This window comes from Glycine max, chromosome 12 (genome assembly GCF_000004515.6).
Source record: "Glycine max cultivar Williams 82 chromosome 12, Glycine_max_v4.0, whole genome shotgun sequence".
NCBI classification, from domain to species: Eukaryota; Viridiplantae; Streptophyta; class Magnoliopsida; order Fabales; family Fabaceae; genus Glycine; species Glycine max.
The window spans coordinates 12,079,267-12,099,641 of NC_038248.2; the positions used below are offsets into that span (position 1 = coordinate 12,079,267).

General features: G+C 34.6%; 1 pseudogene; it reads left to right on the top strand.

Moving 5' to 3' along the window:
- The first annotated feature begins 1,168 nt into the window (after positions 1 to 1,168).
- Positions 1,169 to 9,289, top strand: LOC121173144 (uncharacterized; annotated as a pseudogene).
- Positions 9,290 to 20,375: the final 11,086 nt, after the last annotated feature.

Consider the following 20,375-nt stretch of genomic DNA (forward strand, 5'->3'; position numbering starts at 1 on the left):
GTGAACGAAACACTAGAGACAGAATTTATCAGATAAAATATACAAAGTGGCCGGGAAAGAAGGAATAGAAATAATCAATGTTATAGAAAGAGAAAACATTAACTACGTATCAACAATAATTACCCATTAAGAAAATTTACTTGATTGATTGGTTTTAATGATATATTTGCATTGAAATTTTAAAGAGACCAAATCTTATAGATGCTGTTATCAATCAATTATATCACTAAACGTTTTAATTTCTTGGAGAATAGATTTGGTTGGGTATTAAATATATATCACTTAATTAGGGCAAGCTGGGAGACAGAACAACTTCCGACGGTAACATTAAGAACATACCTCATCTTCTCACGCCTCTGCTTCTTTCCTCACTCTCTTTCTAGCTTTGGCTTTGATCTCCTCTTTCACGTTCTCCTCTCTTTCTTCTTCCTTCGGCCAAGTAATTTAAAACTTGTTATTATTAAAATCTTGTGTTGTTAATTTAATTATATACTATAGTCCAAGTTCTATATATAATATCTTATTGACAATTTTTGTATGTATGTGATTGCTGTTTTGTAGAAAATTGGTCGTGCAAGCACTACTACAATTATAGCATTCTATGACAGCTATTTTAAGATGATTCTTTAGAACTATCTTAGAAAATAACACGGTGACATTTTTGTAATTATTGGCATTATAATTGTTATTTACGTCGCAGGTTCTAAGACGATCATAATGAACCATCTTAGAAAGACACATGGTGGCATTTTTAAAAATACAATGAATGAAGACAACGGCGGTCTTTGTCTATGACCATCTTTGTTCATTGTGTTAAAAATTAAAATACTAGGTCACCCGCGCACGTTGTCCACCTCCCCAAAAAGTTTACTTCTCTTGCGCCCTCCCTTCGTGCCTCTACATCCCTGTGCAGTCTGCCTAACGCTTGTCGTCTGCCGTGTCGCTTGCCATCTATCGTTCATCCGTCGTCACCGTGGTCGGCTGCCTAGGTTTTTTGGTGCCTCTGTCGTCCCTCTGCCTGAGTTTGCTTGGTTCATCTCGGGCGTACAGCTGGTAAGGAAATCACTTATATTGCAAAAATGTGCTTCACTTGTTCCTGTGAATTAAAAATAGTTGCATTTTTACTGTCTTATGGTACCTTTAATTTTAGGGTCTGGGGTTTAGGCATATGCCTGGGTTTTCTGCAATTAATTATTTTAAACAAATTATAGGGACAAAATCATATATTTGAGGACCTTCATTGCAGTTGATAGTGATTCTGGAAGCTTCTTTTTCTTCTCACTCCTTGTTAATTGTTGCCTTTACAGGATATTCCACTTGATCCAACCGGTCAAGTTGACCAACTTGGAGCTTTCATTGAAGATAATATACATATATGGGCTTATTGGCATTGTTAGGGTTGTGGTTCAGGTATGTTCATTATTGTTGTTGTTTTAGTTTGTTAGTATTTGGCCCTTTTATTCATGTTAATTTTTTAATCATGTAAACAATGTTATATGTGTCTTTTTTGTTTCAGTTATATGTGTATAAAAGGTGATAATCAACGTGTATATATAGGTATGTTTAAAAATCCATAATTGGTGAAAAAATTATTTATCATTGGCTGATTTTAATATATGAAAGGTTGAATACAAGAGCATAGGCTTTTGTTCTCTTAATTTAGTAATTACTAGTACCTGGGTTATTGTATCTTGTATGTGGTATCTCCATTTTCATTGTCAAGTTTCTTTCTGTAAGCCGCCCTTATATATATGGATATGCTTGTTGTCCTTGCCAAATGCATGCATGGTTAAGACTGTTGAGGGGTGTCTTAGGTGTTGTGTGTTGTTGCTTTTGGTTCAGCAAATTGTGGTCCAGTATTTCGTTATGATATTTTTACCCTTTTCTGTAGAAGAAAGCTACCTACATTGTTGGCTGGCAATGCATTAGCACCATTGTGCATATTGAAGTATTGAGGCAGCAACTTGACCTTGCAAAAGAGTTAAAGAAACCAGCATCTATTGATTGTGTTTGTGCTTTTAGTGATGTTCTTCAGCTAATTAAGTTATAATATTAGGTAGGTTTTCCTTCTTTGTTGCTAATGAAATGGTAATTTTCTTTGGTTTTCTAATTTGATTTGTTACTGTTTGAATTTATTTGATATATATTTAATATGGACCACTACACCCAATGACAAGTATCAATCTGATATAGGGCAATGATCAAGAATGTATAATAGAATAAATTTCCTCTTTACACTCTAGCTATTCAATAGACTTGGAACTCTTCCTTCTATTGAATTCCCAAAATACAAGCTACTCCTCTCTTGGTACCCCCTTTTGACCAACTTCCCTTTTAGTTACCTAACTTACCTCAGTAAATGTGGTTAATTTCTGTTACATTGAATAACGCCATTGATTCTCTGCTGCCGAACCTATTCCTCCCATAGACCATATTTGTTGTAAGCCACTATCATACTCCAATTGAGATTTCCAATCCCTATGCAAATATTAGGGAATAGGAATGCGGGGTTGGAATCTCAGGTAAAACTATAACATATCACATTCATATGCACCAGTCCAGAAATAACAGCATGTTTCTGTAAGGCCTCACTTTATTGAGGCAAAACTCACACAGTGCTCGGCAAAACTAACAAACAGTATATGCCAGAACTACCACACAAGCAAATTCAACCACAATTAAGTTTCACTTATGGACACTTATTCCAACTAAACTAAATGATTGTTGTTATTTTTTACCTATGCTCCACCATATGAGGGGCATTAAAAATGGAATAATAGTGAAATACAACATTCCAATCAATAGAACTAAAATACATAAATAGCTAAGCAGGCTAAAATTCAATTTAGAAAAATATTCTCTGAAAAAATGTACAGGCAATTTCAACATTGTTATTAATAAAATTTAACAGAATAAATATAGAAAACCACCATTAAACCTCTCTCCATTTGACCATATTGTCTATGTCACATGAAGAGATTGTGTTCTGAACAATTCAAAAGTGAAGACACACGCTTACCAGTATTAGAATTACTGGCTTTAGTAATGTCATTCTTCTCCCTATCCAAGCAAGTGGTATTGACAGACTCAGATTCATTTGTCCACTCTTCAGAAGTATTCTCATCATCAGAGTCATTTTCAAAAGTATAAGCTTATAAAAGTTCAAATGGCATGCTTCTCAGTTATCTCACCTTTGTCATTTTTTCACTAGCCAAACTTGTGTCCACAACAGTAAATTTCATGACATATGTACTGTGGTTTGGAGTTTTTACCATGAGATAGCAGTGGCTTGGTTGATTTGAGGAATTTTCACAGTCCAGTTTTGTATCTTTTGTCCACCCATTTCCTTACTTGCTAGTGCAATCATTATCTGGTATCTTCTCTAGCTCAATTAGCTAAGAGTCAGAAGCAACCTTACAGAGGACATCACTATTTTGATTCTATTTTGTCCTCTATAAAAACAAAATAAACTACATCTAATTACAAATATTGGTCCCTAGATTTTTCATTGACATTTGTTGTGCCAAATGGTGTTGTACCTCGTTCACTTTGCATTGTTTTCCTAAGCCCAATTTCACCACTCCTTTTATTAGTTGGTAGTGCTAAGATTCTGTACCTATTTTTTTTTCTTTTGAGTGTCCTACACCTAACTCATTTTGGCTAAATTATCAACAACAAGCAAATATTTATGTACTGTAAAGGTCCACAAAGAGAAGAATTGATAACCCTACATTGAAGAATGATGTTAACCTTAGTGTGTGTCTCCAATGTATTGGGTTAAAGGAAACTATATGATATCAAAATTGACCAATGGTATGTGGATTTGAATATATATCTTGTTCAAGCTATTTGGAGGCACATAGGAAAAAAAGACAGCTAAGCTAGAATGGTAAACAAAATGTACATGATTTTAAAATGTAAAATAAGAGTAGACTGGGCTCAGTTTGGAGTGGTATGTTGCAAGTTGTTATACAATTGGTTGGTACGTAGAATTAAGAATCAAATTCAAAATAAAATCTAAACCAGAAATTGATTATGTTTGGAATTCCCTCCAACATCACTATGGGGAAAACCAATCCTTTACTCTGATAGTAAACAATAGTTTGCAGCACATTTTCTGATTCCAATAGAGTGAATTCTATTTGGATTATTAACATATATATTCTTTTGCCTTTTCTCTTTTCTTTTGAAATGTACTCCTTTTGAATTTGGATGTAAGCCTTTGGTGTTCTTGAGCTTGATGGAGAGGGTGGAAAAGCAAAAGTAGGAGAATATTTAAATTGGATTGCAAGTTATGTGATAGTTTGAGGAACAATTTCTGGCAAGAGATCTGGGCAATGAGCATGGTCAAAATCTGCACATACACTTTTCCTCATTTTTTGGCTTCTGACCCTTCTTCTTTATCTTCTTTCTATGCAAAGGTCAACAAGGTACCTACCTCTCTTCCCTAACACCAATTCAAACACAAATTATATAATAATACTGTCTCAAATAAAAAGATGCATTCAACTCAGTTTTTAGGATTATAGTGTTTGTCTAAAGTATGAGAATTTAAAATATGAGAACAAACATAAATTAACATGTTTTTTTTAAATTTATTCTAATTGCGTGATACTATTATTTTTCTAATGAAGTCAAAAAGAGATTAATGGGACAAAACTCATGCTCTATTCAAGGAGTGAGAACACGTTTAGTGGACTTAAGGCATTGATCTTATCTAATTTTATTATTAAAAAACCCTCAATTAGGTAAAAATAGTGGTGAAATGATAGGATATGAATCTTGGATTGTGTCAAATTCGTACAACAGGTCAATTGAAGCATATTTTCCTTTTTTAAGTATATTCTTAATGAATAAAGGAAGAAAGTTATAGATTAGATGTAAAAACTAACAAGTAATGAAAAATAAGGATAATGTTTTTGAGCTTTTGTAAAGAAATTGACTATGACCACAAAAAAAGGATTAGTTACTAGACTGTTAATATCTATATATGTATATATAGCAAATTATACATATATAGTTGCCATAATGTCTACAGGATACATAATGGCAATTTGATACTTGAATTTAGATGGGGCAACTGTATTGTACTGCTGTATTAGTTCTGTAATTGAGAGCATGACTTCAATTTACACCCCATTGCCATAAGCTCGTGCTTTTTTCCAAAATGATATCTTGTTTTATTTCAGATCATGTCATGCCTATGGACACGGTCATTGGGGGTGATGAGAGAGGCTCCTTTGACTTTGTACACAGAAGTGGGAATGATTCTAGAATCATATGTAGTAAAAAAAGGAAACATAGAAGTTATTGCTCTGGTATTTGCTCGGGACAGAGACAGGTCTTTGGGTATGTCTTGTTATCTTTTTGGTAGCCCTTGCCACCTGATGCATGACATTCATGTAACTACTACAATGCATACTATCCTATTTCATTGATGAGGAATGCATTCTCTTTTATTCCTTGAAGGATCTCGGGTGACAGCTGCTGTTTTTTCATGAATATATATAGTTTATGGTGGAGAAAAATGTATTGTAAATCAAATAAGTTTTAAGAAAAGACAAATGAGGATTCCCTTCAAGTTTGATTAGACATGCCTGTAAATATCCTTTATTTTGCTCTCTCAAAAGCAGATAGAGGCTAATAATGCAATTGCTTTCATTGTTTGTTATCTATAAAAAATACAGTTTGGTGTTGTTATTATTTTTTTGTTTTTGGAGGGGGGGGGGGGGGGAGAGAGAGATCCATGTCAATGTATTTTTAGGCATGGGTTTTGGTTGTTGCCCGCCACCAATGCTTTGTTGTTTATTTTCATCTTTTTGGGTATTATTATAATTTTCAAGTGTGCTTATGATGGTTGAGATAAGAGGTGTCCTATCTCATTGCCATTCCTTAGCTCACCTCCAAAAAAAAAATATCAATATTGGATTCAAATATATCACCAATTTTAGAGTATCCATGCATCATAGGAGAGGTGCCACTAGTCTAAAAAGCTACTAGTCTATGACCCTGATTTTTTTTCATGCTTCCTTCTCTTCTGTGTGAACAAGTTGAATAATAGTCTGTCTTGTATATTATTTTACTATCCTGATTGTTTCCAGAGTTGCATGGCATGATATTACAATTACAAGTCTTTTTATTTTTATTTATTTATTACAGTTTTTTACAAGTTACTCATCTCTGTTATGGACTCATTTTGTTACAGGAACTATTAGGTTTCATGTTGCATTGTCAAATGGTGTTTCAACTGTGGGTCCCATATACAAGACAACCTCAGTTAAATCAAACAATGCTGATTGTTCAACATGGCTAATTGCTAGGAGGGAAGGGCAATAGGAAAATCTTGATGGTCAGAGTATTCTACTTGATATCAACAATTTGGCAGCTCCTACCACAATCAAAGAAGGACTTGGCATTCATATCGGATCATTGTCATAGGAGATTGTTGGTATCACAGGATCACTATTTTGACTTGCGATCAGATTGTAATATCATTCCTACTAGATCTCCATAGCATGGCATGGGTTTTAGTTGTTGCGGCACTTACATAGTCATTAGGACGACTTGACAAGCAACAGTCTTAAGTAAGACTTATGTTCATTGAATTGAATTGTTTTCAATTTAATATTATTGATAGCAAAACTTCTTACATACATGCATGAAGTTTAGAAATTCTATTGTATAATGATCCTATATATATATATATATATATATATATATATATATATATATATATATATATTAATTTTTTCACACTTGTAATATGTAGTTAAATGATTTTATAATTGTTGAAAATGATGATAATACTTTTGGTTGGCATCAATGTGCATCTTATTTTTTTGAAATTGAATTTTATTTCTTTTCTATATATAGAATATATAATTCTTTTATTCTTTAACCTTTTTTAGATAATAAGGTTAAAGAATAAAAGATACCAGAGATCAACACAAAAAAAATACAAAAAAAAACCCAAAAAACAAAAAACAGAAAAAAAAATTAAGACATACTAAGACGGTTCTAGGAATAACCATCTTAGTATAATCTATATAATACGACGATTATGTCAATAACCGTCTTAGTATATAGTATGTCTACATGTAAAACTACGACGATTATAAAACAACCGTCTTAGAAAGTCATCGCATACTAAGACAATCTCCAATGACCGTTGTAGTTTCTCATGTACACATACTACATACTAATACGGTTATTGAAATAATCGTCATAGTAAACCAAGAAAAATAATGCCTTTCTAAGATGATTATTACAATAACCGTCTTAGATTTTAAGTACATTCTATGACTAACCGTCGTAAAAAGTTGAATATATAAAGATGGTTGTGACACCTGTTGATGTTTTTTTTTTCCTTTTATGACGCCCAATTTTATGACGGTTTACAACCGTTGTAAAATGCTCATTTTAACCGACTTAGAATGCGCTATTTCCATTAGTGAAGAATCACCTTGAAACATATCTCATATGTGAGATCTCACAAGAGAGCTTTCATGCAGAGAAGGGAAGTACTTATAAAAAAAACCTCTAAATTTTCCAAGTTGTGTGGAGTTGAAGTTGAAGCCTGCTTGATTGTGTATGATGGTGGCAATGTTGAACTAGTGACTTGGCCCTAAGACCCCATAGTGGTACGCTCTAGCATAGAAAAGTATGAGCGTCAAAAGAATGAGACCTCCCAAAAAGTTTCGTATTCAAGACTTTGTATGTTGAGAATAAGAAGAATATTATTAAAGCTAACACTACTAGAAAGGCTCTTTTTTACGATGCAGTATCTACAACGATCGTTTAATAACCATTTTCGTTTGTATAATGGTGACAATATTGTAAATATTATGAATATTTCAAAAACGGTTGTAGCGGACCCGTCTTTGAATGTTAGCAATTTTAATTTTATATATGGCTCGCGTCCATTCTTCTTTGTGTCCGTTTCTCTTTCTTCTTCTCTCCTCTTCCCTTTTCCATATCTCCACCTTCTCCCCGACGCCACCACCACCCCCAACTCCATATTCCTCCTCCGCCCCCATTCTCCTATCCTCTAGTGGAACCGTAAAAAATCCTAACCCCCAAAAAACCTAAACCCCTCATCGCTTGAGGTTCTCCGTCCCCTCATGGCCCAAACCCCAACTTCTCTCGATGCAGAGCACCCCATTGCTATCGACTAGCACGTGGGCTTTTCGGCCCGGAGCCTAAGCGAAGAGTCTTGGGCGGAGCGGGCATAGGCCCACTGGGCCAAGTTGGGTCGGCCCAGGTTCATAGTGGCCCTAATGGTCGACAACTCGGAGCTGTCTTTTCGCATGTTGTGCCGCAAGTACGGTGCCCAGGGCACATACATGCCAATGCTCCATTCCCGCATTTTCACCGAGACCGAAAAATACAGAAATGAAGAATTCACCACTTGCAAGGTAGTGTATAACACACACACACACACATATTTATATGAACTAAGAAATCTTGTTCAGTTCTTAGAATCCTAACTATTTTATTTTTAAAAAATTACTTTCTACGATGGTTCTTGAAAAACTGTCTTAGAAAAGTTACACATTCTAAGACGATTCTAAGGAAAATAATCGTCTTAGAATGTGCAATTTTTCTAAGATGGTTTTTCAAGAACCATCATAGAAAGATTTGATTTTCTATGACGTTGACTACAGCGACAGTTCAAAACCGTCGTTAAAAGTGCTTTAGAATCGATGTAAAATCACCTTTTTGTAGTAGTGTAAGATTTCCAAAGTGCATAAACAAATAACCAACATCAAGTATCCAACTTGGGATCCAAGTATGGAAGAGGAGCAATGCTAAGATTTTCCAAAGTATTCATTGCTTAGGTGAATGTTAAGATTAGGACTTGTTATCATATGTTGAAAAGCAAGGATCAAAGTGCAAGCCAGCTTCTTGCAAAACATGGTTTGGGAAGTGCTTCCTCCTCCCATCCAAGCCAAATCATCCTTACTCCTATGGATCCACTTAATAATAATGGGAGGTTGGACATTACAAACTCAATAAATTAGGTTTATGAAGCTTGTAATCATTGTGGAATGAACATTCTGAGAAATGTGCAACAAGTTGATGCTCTCTTTAGTTACATTCCAGACATGGTTCAAGAAGGTGCTAATGCTACCTCCTCACATCAAGGCAACTCAATTGCTTGCAAAACATCTCTCAAAGCCAACCCATACTTAAAGCTTTAAAGCCACTTAATGTTAAGAATGAGGTGGTAGGTTTTAGTAATAGAGTTTATGTGCCACTAGATACAACTAATCAACTTGGTGGTATGTAAAGTTTAGTCAAGAATTATTTCTGTCAAGAATCGAACTTGGGAACTACTCAAACCATTTAATCTTAACTTTAACACATTAATCACTTGTACTCAATCACTTGGTTATTAGAAACTTAAGATACGAATCAAAGAAGTGGTCTCAAGAACCAAGAGAGGTTCTCTCACACAAAGTTTATAATTCTTTCAATAAAATGAGTCTTAGTCTTCTCAAAGTTAAAGATAGACTATTTATACCATGATCTAAAAAACTCTAAAAAGAGGCCCCAAAACTAATAATGTCAGCAAAGGCCCAAAAAATAGAATAAGCAATCTTAATCTATAAGTTGAATCAAATTTATGATCTTTAATTCTCCTCCATCATCCTTCTCCATAAATGAAGTCATCTTCAAAGTGACCTCTTAAAGCTTCCGTATCATTGATCTAGTAACAATTACTCTAAAGCTAAGATTCTCATCCTTCTATAGTCCTTTATCATCCTTTCCTTCTTGAAAAGAATTTGCCACTAGATTTCAGACGTCAATTGTACCTACATGACAAAAAGATAAGTCACTAACATTGAAAGTGGTACTTACACCATAATTGAGATGCAAATCAATTTTATATGCATTATCATTTATGTGCTCCAAAACATGAAAAGGTCCATCTCTTTTGCTTGAAGTTTAGATTTCCTTTAAGAAAGAAACCTACCCTTCCTTAAATGCACCCACTCTTAGGTCTGGACAATCCACTAAATTGGACAACTTACCACACCTTAGATTTTGATGTTTAAAAAATTATAAATTATTGATAATCTAATGATTTGACATTAAGTGCTATATCAACATCTACAGTTCTAGTAAGTCACTTCCATGCTTAAAGTGGAAAACATTTTGTTAAGATATATCCAGTGTCCAACACGCTGTAAAATCAATCATGTCCACTTATTTTGAAAACCAATGTTTATACACTAAGTGCCTTTATTACTTGCGAAAAGGCAATGTTAGCCACTAAGGGAAGTGCACGATCTCTCTTTACGAAATTCAATCGTGTCTCTCTTTATTTGAATTGCTAACATTTGAATTTAAGGAAATGATGGAATAAAAGAGAATAAAAGGAATTTATAGAATATTCCTCCAGAGGTTGCTTTCAACGTGGAATAGGAGCACATGTTGTTGTCTGTACTATTATTCCTTTCCTCTCCAATCAGAGCATGCCAGGTTGCCTTGCCTCCACATGTGAGACAATGATCATATCAAGACTCAATGCTAATCCCATAACAGATTCTTCACTAAAGTCTATAAAACACAACCTCTACTCAAAAGCAAAGAAGTAGAAAAACCATAAAAGAAATGAGCAAAATCTCTGAAGTGAAACTATGCGAAATCATTGATTATATTGTCTATCCTTTCCTAAGCAAAGTTATTTGTATTCGAGCTTATATTTTTTATTCACGCTCTGAGTGTTGTTGAATCGTTGTATTCATTCAAACTATTGTTTGTGAAAGCCAGGAGTAGCTTAGTGTTAAACAATACTTGGGTGCTCTTAGATTCATGGGAAGTCTAAGGGTGTATCAGAAGTGGCTAGAAGAATACTTGTATAGTTAGGAGTGACATAACAGAATACTTGTTTTGTAATTAAAGTTTTGATTCGTGAAACCCTTTATAGTTGTGTAAAGGAGAATTGGACATAGTTCTGTTTGAGTGAATGAACCAGTATAAACCAAGTGTTTCCATATCTCTCTTAAGCAGATTTATTAAGTATTCTCTTTGTTTACTTTGTCACTTCTTCTCACCAAGTGTTTATCTAAAAACCTTTTTGAAAAATTTTCTTTACATTTACTGGACAATCAACCTCTATTTTCATCAAACTTAGTTTTCCTTGTTGATGGATGACTCTGGTGCATATATCTTTAAGAACTTGTGATATAGCTATTTATTTACAAAAAGGTTTTAATCTTTGATTAACCCACTATTCAACCCCCCTTCTAGTGTGATTTGTGTTATATCACCCACACCCAATCATCGGGTTCAAACACCATCTTCCTTCCCTTTTTGGCATGTTTAGCATATTGTTCCATCTTCTTTTCAATTTGAGCCTTCATTTTCTCATGAAAGTTCCTAATAAAATAGGATTAGGAAAATCCATCTCTATTCAACATAGAATCAACATTAGACAAAGGAATCAAATCAAGAGGAGACAAAGGATTGAAATCATAAACAACTTCAAAAGGAGAATGAGAAATGGTAGAGTTGATTACCTTATTGTATGCAAATTCTACATGAGGTAAACAATCCTGCTAAGATTTCAAACTATTTCCTACCAAGCATCTAAGAAGTTGAGATAAAGTTCTATTCACCACCTCAGTTTGCCTATCTGTTTAAGGAAAACTAGTAGAGAAAAAGAGCTTAGTGTCAAGCTTGCTCCACAAGTCTTCCAAAATTGGCTTAGGAACTTAGAATCTCTATTTGATACAATGCTTCTTGGTATTCCATGTAGGTGCACCACCTCTGTAGAGAGCGAGTCTACTATTGCACAAGCACCATCCACTTTATGGCAAGGAATAAAGTGAGCCAACTTTTAGAACCTATCAACCACAACCAAAATAGAGTCATTGCCTTTCTTTGACCTTGGAAGACTAAGTACAAAATCCATGGATATGTCGGTCCAAGGAGAGGTGGGAATAGGCAAAAAGGTATACAATCCATGATTTAAGACCTTAGATTTAGCTTTATGGCATACAATGCATTTGACATAATATTTGTTAATAACATGTTTCATTTTAGGGCAAAAGAAATGCTCTTGCAAAATGCCCAAAGTCTTGTCAACCCCAAAGTGATGCATCAACCCTCCCTCATGAGCTTCTCTAATCAACAACTTACACAAATAACTCTTAGGCACATACAACCTTTTATCTTTAAATAGAAAACCTTCATGCATAAATAATCCATTACGAGCAATTTTCTCAGATAATTAAAACAACCTAGAGAAGTCATCATCACAAGCATACAATCCCTTTACGTGATTAAACTCAGCAATTTAGTTTCAAGCAAGAAGACTAAAGAGCATCTCCTCGAAAGAAGATCAACTACCACATTGGCCTTACCTTGTTTATGCTTGATCACATATGCAAATTGTTCCAAAAATTCCACCCATTTGGCATGTTGCTTGCGAGAGTTTTGCATACTTGACAACATTATCTCTTGCCTAAGGAATTTGTGATACACAGTGATCATGAGTCTCTTCATATCATCAAGGGAAATGGAGCCAATAAGAGCCACAAAAGGAAATATTGATATCTTAGGATTTAGATTAGCAAACAAAAATTAAAAAATATAGACCTATTCTCCCTCTTAAAATCTCTGAATGGTGCCTCTACTAAATCCCTTTGTGCAACTAACTTATGCTTTGGTAAAACATTGGCTAAACTAATCACAATTTGAATGACTAACTTTGGTGGAACAATGTTTTATGCAATTGATAAACCTAAATTTGACGTTACTTTTGAGTTAGTTTTTATGCAAATTTAATGCATTTTGACATTTTTATCGGAAAAACTGCAGTTTGGTGCAAGTTTGTGAAAACCACATGCTTACGAGACTACATGAGCAAAAGAGCTAAAAATCATGCATTTTGAGAGTTATTAAGGCAATACTAAGATAAAAACAATCTTGGTAGATTTTGTAGGATTGTAGTAAAGCCATCATGGCTTGCAAATCAGCATCAACAAACCTTACCACGACCATGTTCAATGAACCATGACTATGGTTAATTTTATACAATCATGATAAATTTTGTACAATCTCAACTCTGGTTAAGGAACCATGGTCGTGATTGATAGCAAATTGAGGATAGAATATGATTATATTTTGCTCTTTTTACATTTTTTTAAGGTTATGTGAGAGGAAAATATATCGTGAGAGGATTTTGGCTGCAAAGGGACCTAGGTGGAATCATAAGGGTAGATTTTTTGTAACATTTCTTTCCTTTTGTAATTTTTATGTTCCTATTTGAGTTATCTAGTCTTATCATGACCATGAACAACTAGTTCTCTCTAGTCTGGGATTATGATGTAGTTGTACCATGTATCTTTTTTATTATTTTAATAAAATTTCTTGATGTTATTTAGTAAATTGAACTTCTTCTTTACCCTTAATGCCTTTTAGACTCAATCATTGATGTGTTATATTTTATTCCATGTTTTTCATATTTATTCATGTAGGGTTGCATTCATTAGTGTTAATTAGGACTAGTTGCATGTTTTGTTTTCTTTCATTTTCATCACCTAGAACTTTTGGAGGTTTGTTTTGTGTTTTTGGTCCTTAGAAAGGTGAATTACTTAAGGAGATTGCCATGGAAGCATGAGGTTATTTGCTTGGAGTGACTTTCATCTAGAGGAAGAGGACTTAGAATTATGTTGAAGCTTGGGTGAAGCAAAGGCAGGATCACAAGCAACTATGTTGGAAGATAAATGAAGAAAAGTGACCAATTCCTCAATTAGAACATATGACATATGTGCAATGTTTTGAGGATATCTTGAGTTGTAAACATTGAAACAACATGAGATCGGTACCTAAATTTCAAGGAAAAAATTATCTATAACTTTTGTGAAGACACCAAGTCAAGAATCTCACATACTCGATGTGATTTTTGCTATGCAAGTGACATATGATGCAATACTCTGTTTTACATTTTCTTATTTTGTATTTTATTGTAATGAGCTTGGCCCCTTTTAGGTTTTTAGGTTTAAATAAACCTTTTCGAGTTTGTTTTGGTAAGTTACCTACCAAGGAAAACCCTAGAGAGGAGAAACTACACAAGGATCGAGATAGAAGATGATTCATCTTTCTTCCTCTTTATCAGTTTGAATATTCTTGCTTCATCTTTGTGGTTTCTCTTTTAGTATGATAGAGTTCTTTATGTAGTTTTTGGGATTGAGCAATGCCATTGATAAATTAGTGATTTCAAATTGATTATTTTACCCCCTTTGTTATTGTCAGAATTCCTTTTGGTTTGATTCTTATTCAGTTTATTTGTGTGAATTTGGTAGTCACTTATTTGTACCTTTCAGATAATTAGGGAAGAATTGAAATGTGAACCATTTTTTTGGATAAGATTGAAAGGTGAACCTAATTTTTGGAACTATAGGAATCTGAATGTAAAATCCAAATCACAAAAGTAGTTTTAGGTTTTGCAAGGAACACCTATGAATTATTATGAACCTTAATGGATTTAATTGAACATAGCTACCATGGAAGTAGGGATCAGTTCAGCTAGGCACAATCTTTGTATCTTGAAAAAGAACCTAAACTAGATTGGAATAATTCACCTTCAAATAAATGTAATCTTTATATTTGAGTCATTAATTTGGATTCATTAGTTTTCATTACGGTAACCCTAATCCCTATAAATCGTTCTTGATATCTCCCAATCTTTATTATTGTAATCTTAGCTTGTGCTCTTTATCTTCATTTTTATCGTTATCTTTATCTTGTTTTTTTTTCTTCTCATTCTTATCAAATAAAATATATTATTTTATCTTTTTTAATCATGATAAATTTGTAATCATAAGACATAGGCCCTGTGGATTTGATATTTTATTACTTGATGGCACCCATGCACTTGTAGTTTTCTCATATCAATCACTCAAAATTTAGTTTAGTTTATTGCTTGTCAATGATCAAATTGCATGTAATTAACTAAACTAGGAAGCGATTGAGTTCATACAAATTGCGTGATCAAATCTTTTGTGGGAATTTTCAGCAGATTAGATTCTTTTAATCAACCTCTCTATGATTATTGTTTCCCCTAAATTAATTCGCCTATGACTAATTGGGAATTAAATTAGGGATATAACATTGTTAACCATGGCCAATTGTTAACAGAGAATTTATGAGGCATTGAACAATTGAAATAATTTGTGTAACTTTGTTGGGATTGGAATTGGAGTTGGGGGGAAATGATACACACGAGTGAGTCACAATCTTAGGTTGCTTCATACTATCTTCACACCAATTTTCTTGTGTTGATTCTTATTTTTGTAAAAGAACAATGGAACACAAAATCACTCTTATATGATTAAACTCTAATTGTTTAGTTTTCTACAAAATTAATTATTTGGAAACCCAACTAGTAATCAGGATTTGATATTTGAACTTATATTCCACTATTACTATTGCATAAGATACATTTGTCCTTGTACAAAATATTTTATCTATAGTTTATAATAATTTCAAATGATAATTTGTATGTAATAGTTATTTTACCTGAAAATTCATAAAATTATGGTACTAGAATGTGATGAAATAATATATAAAACATTATGATAATCAAGTAAAATAAATCCTTACAAAAAATATATTATAAAGATACGTACTTTTACTTCCTCTTACCCCCAACAAATAGTTTGAAAGAAAGCATAATAATTTCACATTTCTCACGTGAAATCCTTATTTACGGCAAACATTATATTGTTTCGTAAAGTATTAAATTAGTTTCTATAGATGATTTATTTATTTATTTATTTTTGAACCACTGAATTAGAAATTCAAAATCTTTAGAGACACAATTCAATTTAGAATAATAAGTATTATTTAGTTGTAGTTTTTGATAATTTATTCAAAATAGAGCTAAACACATAAAAATACCCAAAATATCCTTATAATTAATAGATAATTTTTTTATTACATCCAACAACTTATGACTAATATTTTTAATTATTAAATATTTTCATATTTTTTATTTTTTATTTTTAGTTATTATCATAACTAACATTGTCTTTATACTTGTTATAATAATGGTGTTTGTTAACTATCATCCGGTCACTATTTGTTTTAAAAGTCTCGTCACATTATACATAATATAATATATCATTACACTTTAGAAAAACACTTACAAGTTTTACTTACAGGTTAACAGAAAAAGAAAAGATTGGTGATGAAAAGAAAACCTTTCAAATTTCAAATCGTAATCCTTCTTTTTTTGTAATTGTTTTACTTTAAATATTTTTATTTTCAAACACATTATTTATATATATATAATAAATTTAAATCATAAATGGAGTAAATTTCTTCTGTACAGCTAAGCTAATCCTGTGTATTACATAATTTTTTTTTTTGGTATTAATCTTTCAATTCATCAAGTAAAATTTTACTAATCCAAAGTTTGATTTAAAGGTAAGTAAGATTTGACTAAAAATTATTTCCGCCAAAAATTGATCTCAAATATCATCTAAACAATTCAGTCTTAACTTCAATTTTTTTCATCAAACTGACTCCCCCAAAACAATTGAGGAGCCTAGACTAAATTTTTTAAATAATTTTTTATGGTTTAAAAACACTAAATATACACCTTCATAGTTTTAAGAAAATTTCGGTCCCTTCCAGTTTTTATGTATTTTTTTTTTACAAATTTTGGAAAGTGTCTCAATTCTTTTATATTTTCCTTAAATATTTACTGCATTAATTGCTTTTATTTTTACAAAAAACATCTTTTAGTAAAGATGTAATAATCAACTAAAAAGAATGAAATGTTGTTAATTTTAAGGATAATTCTAAAATATATAAATTATTGATAAATTTAATACCAATTATTATTTACAGGAATAGAATCTCTCTTTTTTAAATGATATAGACTAGGCTAGCTTTTTCTGTGTTAATGTTTTTCCTTGGCATAAAAAGAAAACGACCTACAGATTAATAGTTAATAATTTAACTAGTGGAATGCAACCTACTGCTGAGAGAACGATGTAGGAAGATAAGATACCAAAGTAGTAATATATGTCGATTGATGATGGATGTTCTCTTTCAAAATAAGAGAAACAAATTTCCTTTCATAATTTTGCAATCTACAAATTCTATCACAAATACATTATGATCGGCGGCCTATGCCTACTACAAACTCTTGTGGAGTCACATTCCCTGTCTGGTACTGCTTTTAATCACTATAGTATGATGATGTAGAACCAACTCCATCCGGATCAATGTTTTGTTCTGCATTTTCTTCTTTCTTGTCCCTTGCATCTGAGTCGCCCCCAATTGTGTAATCATCGACAACAAGATCAATTTGCCTGTCGTCATCATCATCGTAGTCAACTTTGTCATCAATATCCATATCTTCCTCACCACTCACATTATAGTGGTTTCCATCTAATAAGTTCTCAGATTTCCCACTAAATCCTCCCTGATATCCATCATTATTATTCACCAGATAATCATACTCATCACCTATTGCTTGATAAGCATCATCTTCATAGCTTGATCTCTCTGAACTACTAGCATTTAGTTCAATGGCTTCTATTTCACCTTCATTGATCTCCTCTCTGAGAAATATACCAGCTGCTTTATCCATGGCATCTTTCGGGGTATCCCTCTCACCAGAGATCACATCCACCTTGGCTTCTGAATTCTGCCAGCTTCTAATGCTCTGAAGACAACAGACATTTCCTCCTTGTCTGCATGGCAAACCTACTGAAATTCAGATTCCTCTCCCTCCGCTAGTCCCTGTTCTAAAAAAAGAATGATATAACACCCTACATTCTTTATTTTGCTAAACTGAACATTGTCCTACAATAATTTCACAGAATATTTGATGGGACTGCATCCGCTGATATCGGCCCAAATGAGTTACTAATTCAACAAAGGCCCAAGCCTCTAGTGTGGAGGATATATGAAAGGAAAAACAGAAATGGTGCCAACGTGCCAGAGAGTGAGTAATAGAAAAAGGGGAATTCTGTTATATAGTAGGATGAGGGGAAAGAGAGGGAGGGGGGGGGGGAGAGTATTGGTTGGTTATGGCAGATTGCTTTTTGAGCATCTGAAGGAGCCTAGCTCTGGGCAGGGGGTCTTGTATTTTCCTTTTGAGTTTTCCTTTACGTAATCCAATAATATTCTCCCGAATTCATAAACAATTACTGCATATTTGTTTCTGTTGCTGTTTCTGAGTTCCAAGTTTCCATAAATTGGTCCAACCTGTCGGATTCCCATAGAGGCGAATCTTTTTATTGTTTATTTTTGGTGAAGAGAAAGCCGAGTGAAGGAGAAAGTTAATGCCACCTAAAAAAAGGGAAGCCACAGTAGCAGCCCTAGAGCAAGAAGTAGCGAACCTCAAAGTAACGCTAGCGGAGATGCAAACGAAGGCAGAGGAGAATCAAGAGAAGTTGGTCTCGCTACTCACCAACAAAGAGGCTGAGAGTCCTAGGAAGTCTAACATATCAACCTTGCAGAACAGGGGATCTGTCACGGGCGGAAACCCAGGGTCTCATGTTCTCCATGAAAACTCCCTGGAGGATTTTCGTCAACCAACGAAGAAAGTGGAGGTTTCCATGTTTTCCGACAAGGATCCGGTGGCTGGATTGCACGCACTGAAGTGTACTTTCAGGTAATGAAGAAGGTGAGTTTGGCACAACTGTGTATGGAGGGGTCGACCATACATTTCTTCAAATCCTTACTTGACGAGGAGAGTGAATTGACATGGGACCAGTTGAAGGAGGAGTTGTTGGAGCGTTAGGGTCAAATAGGGGATGGCAATGTCTTGGAGCAACTTTCAGCTCTCCAACAACAGGGAAGTGTGGATGATTACATCCGCGAATTTGAACGACTCACGGTGGAGGTGCCGCGTCTTCCAAATGAACAATATCTTGGGTATATTTCATCCATGGACTCCAATCGAATATCCGAGGAAGGGTGAGAAGCATGAGGGTGTTGGGTCCTCTTTCTCGTTCCAGATTGTTGAATCTGACACGAGTCGTATAAAGGGAGGTGCAAGAACAAAGACAAGTCTGGAATAGGCCGAGAGTTCTAACGAGCAAGGACCATTATAGTATTGGGCCTAGTTATCGGTCTGGATTGGGTCACATGCTTGGGTATGGGAATATGGGTTGACCCAAAAATGAATGGATCTTCATTAAAGGAGGAAAGGAGGTGCATGATAGAAACGTGCATGGGCCGAGCCCAAAGATGGAGTCCACTGGAGCTGGCGCAAACCCTCGAACCGAGATAAAGGGACATGACATTTGTCATTTCAGGAACTCACCGAAAGGAGGTAGAAAGGTTTGTGCTTTCATTGTGGTGGGTTGTTTCACCCTCGCCATCAGTGTCCTGAACGACAACTACAAATAATGATGCGAGACGATGAAGAGGACGACGAGGGGGAGGTTTGAGGTGGTAGATGAGGGGGAAGACAAGGAAATGGAGGCCAAAGGGAAATGCAGTGTGATGCATCTGGGAGTGCTAGCTTGAGAGGATGGAAGGCAATTTCGCACCATGAAATCACAAGGGAAAATTAGGGGAGTTCCTGTGTTATTGCTTGTTGATAGCGGTGCAACCCATAATTTTGTGTTCGCACAGCTTGCGGAGACGATGGGGTGGCCCATTACTGAGACCAAACCCATGCGAATCAAACTCGGGGATGGTTACAGGGCTATGTCACGAGGGAGGAACACTGGGGTAAAACTGGAGTTGGATGCGTCCACTATAGAATTAGATGCACTTCTGTTTGATTTGGAGGGGATTGATGTGATACTCTGGATGGCTTGGCTGGCCTCACTTGGAGGCATGTGGGTTGATTAGGCAAAACAAATTATGCGGTTTCAGCTTAAGGGGTAGTGGCAAGAGTTACATGGAGCCACAGAGAGTAGCCCAAAGCAGGTGGCCTTACAAAGTTTCATAGGGATGCCTTTAAGGTGTGTTGAAGACATTATTTTCTCCATGGAGTTGCAAACCCAAAACAGGGGACCAGGGGCCGTAAATCAGAGTGGTTTGAGTACCCTGCAGCAGCATGCACTTGAGGAGTTGTTGACTAAGTACAACAGGGTTTTCCAAGAATCAAAGGGGCTACCTCCAATTCGACAAGAAAAGCATTTGATTGGGTTGCAGGAAGGTCATAGGCCAATGAACGTGAGGCCATACTGCTACCCCTACCACCACAAGAACGAGATCGAGAAGCAAGTTTGTGAAATGTTAAATTCAGGGATGATCCGTCCTAGCTAGAGTGCTTACTCAAGTTCGGTCATTCTGGTCAAAAAGAAGGATGAGTCCTGGAGGCTGTGTAGATTACCGAGCCTTAAACAAAGCCACAGTACCCAACAAATTTCTGATCCCAGTTATTGATG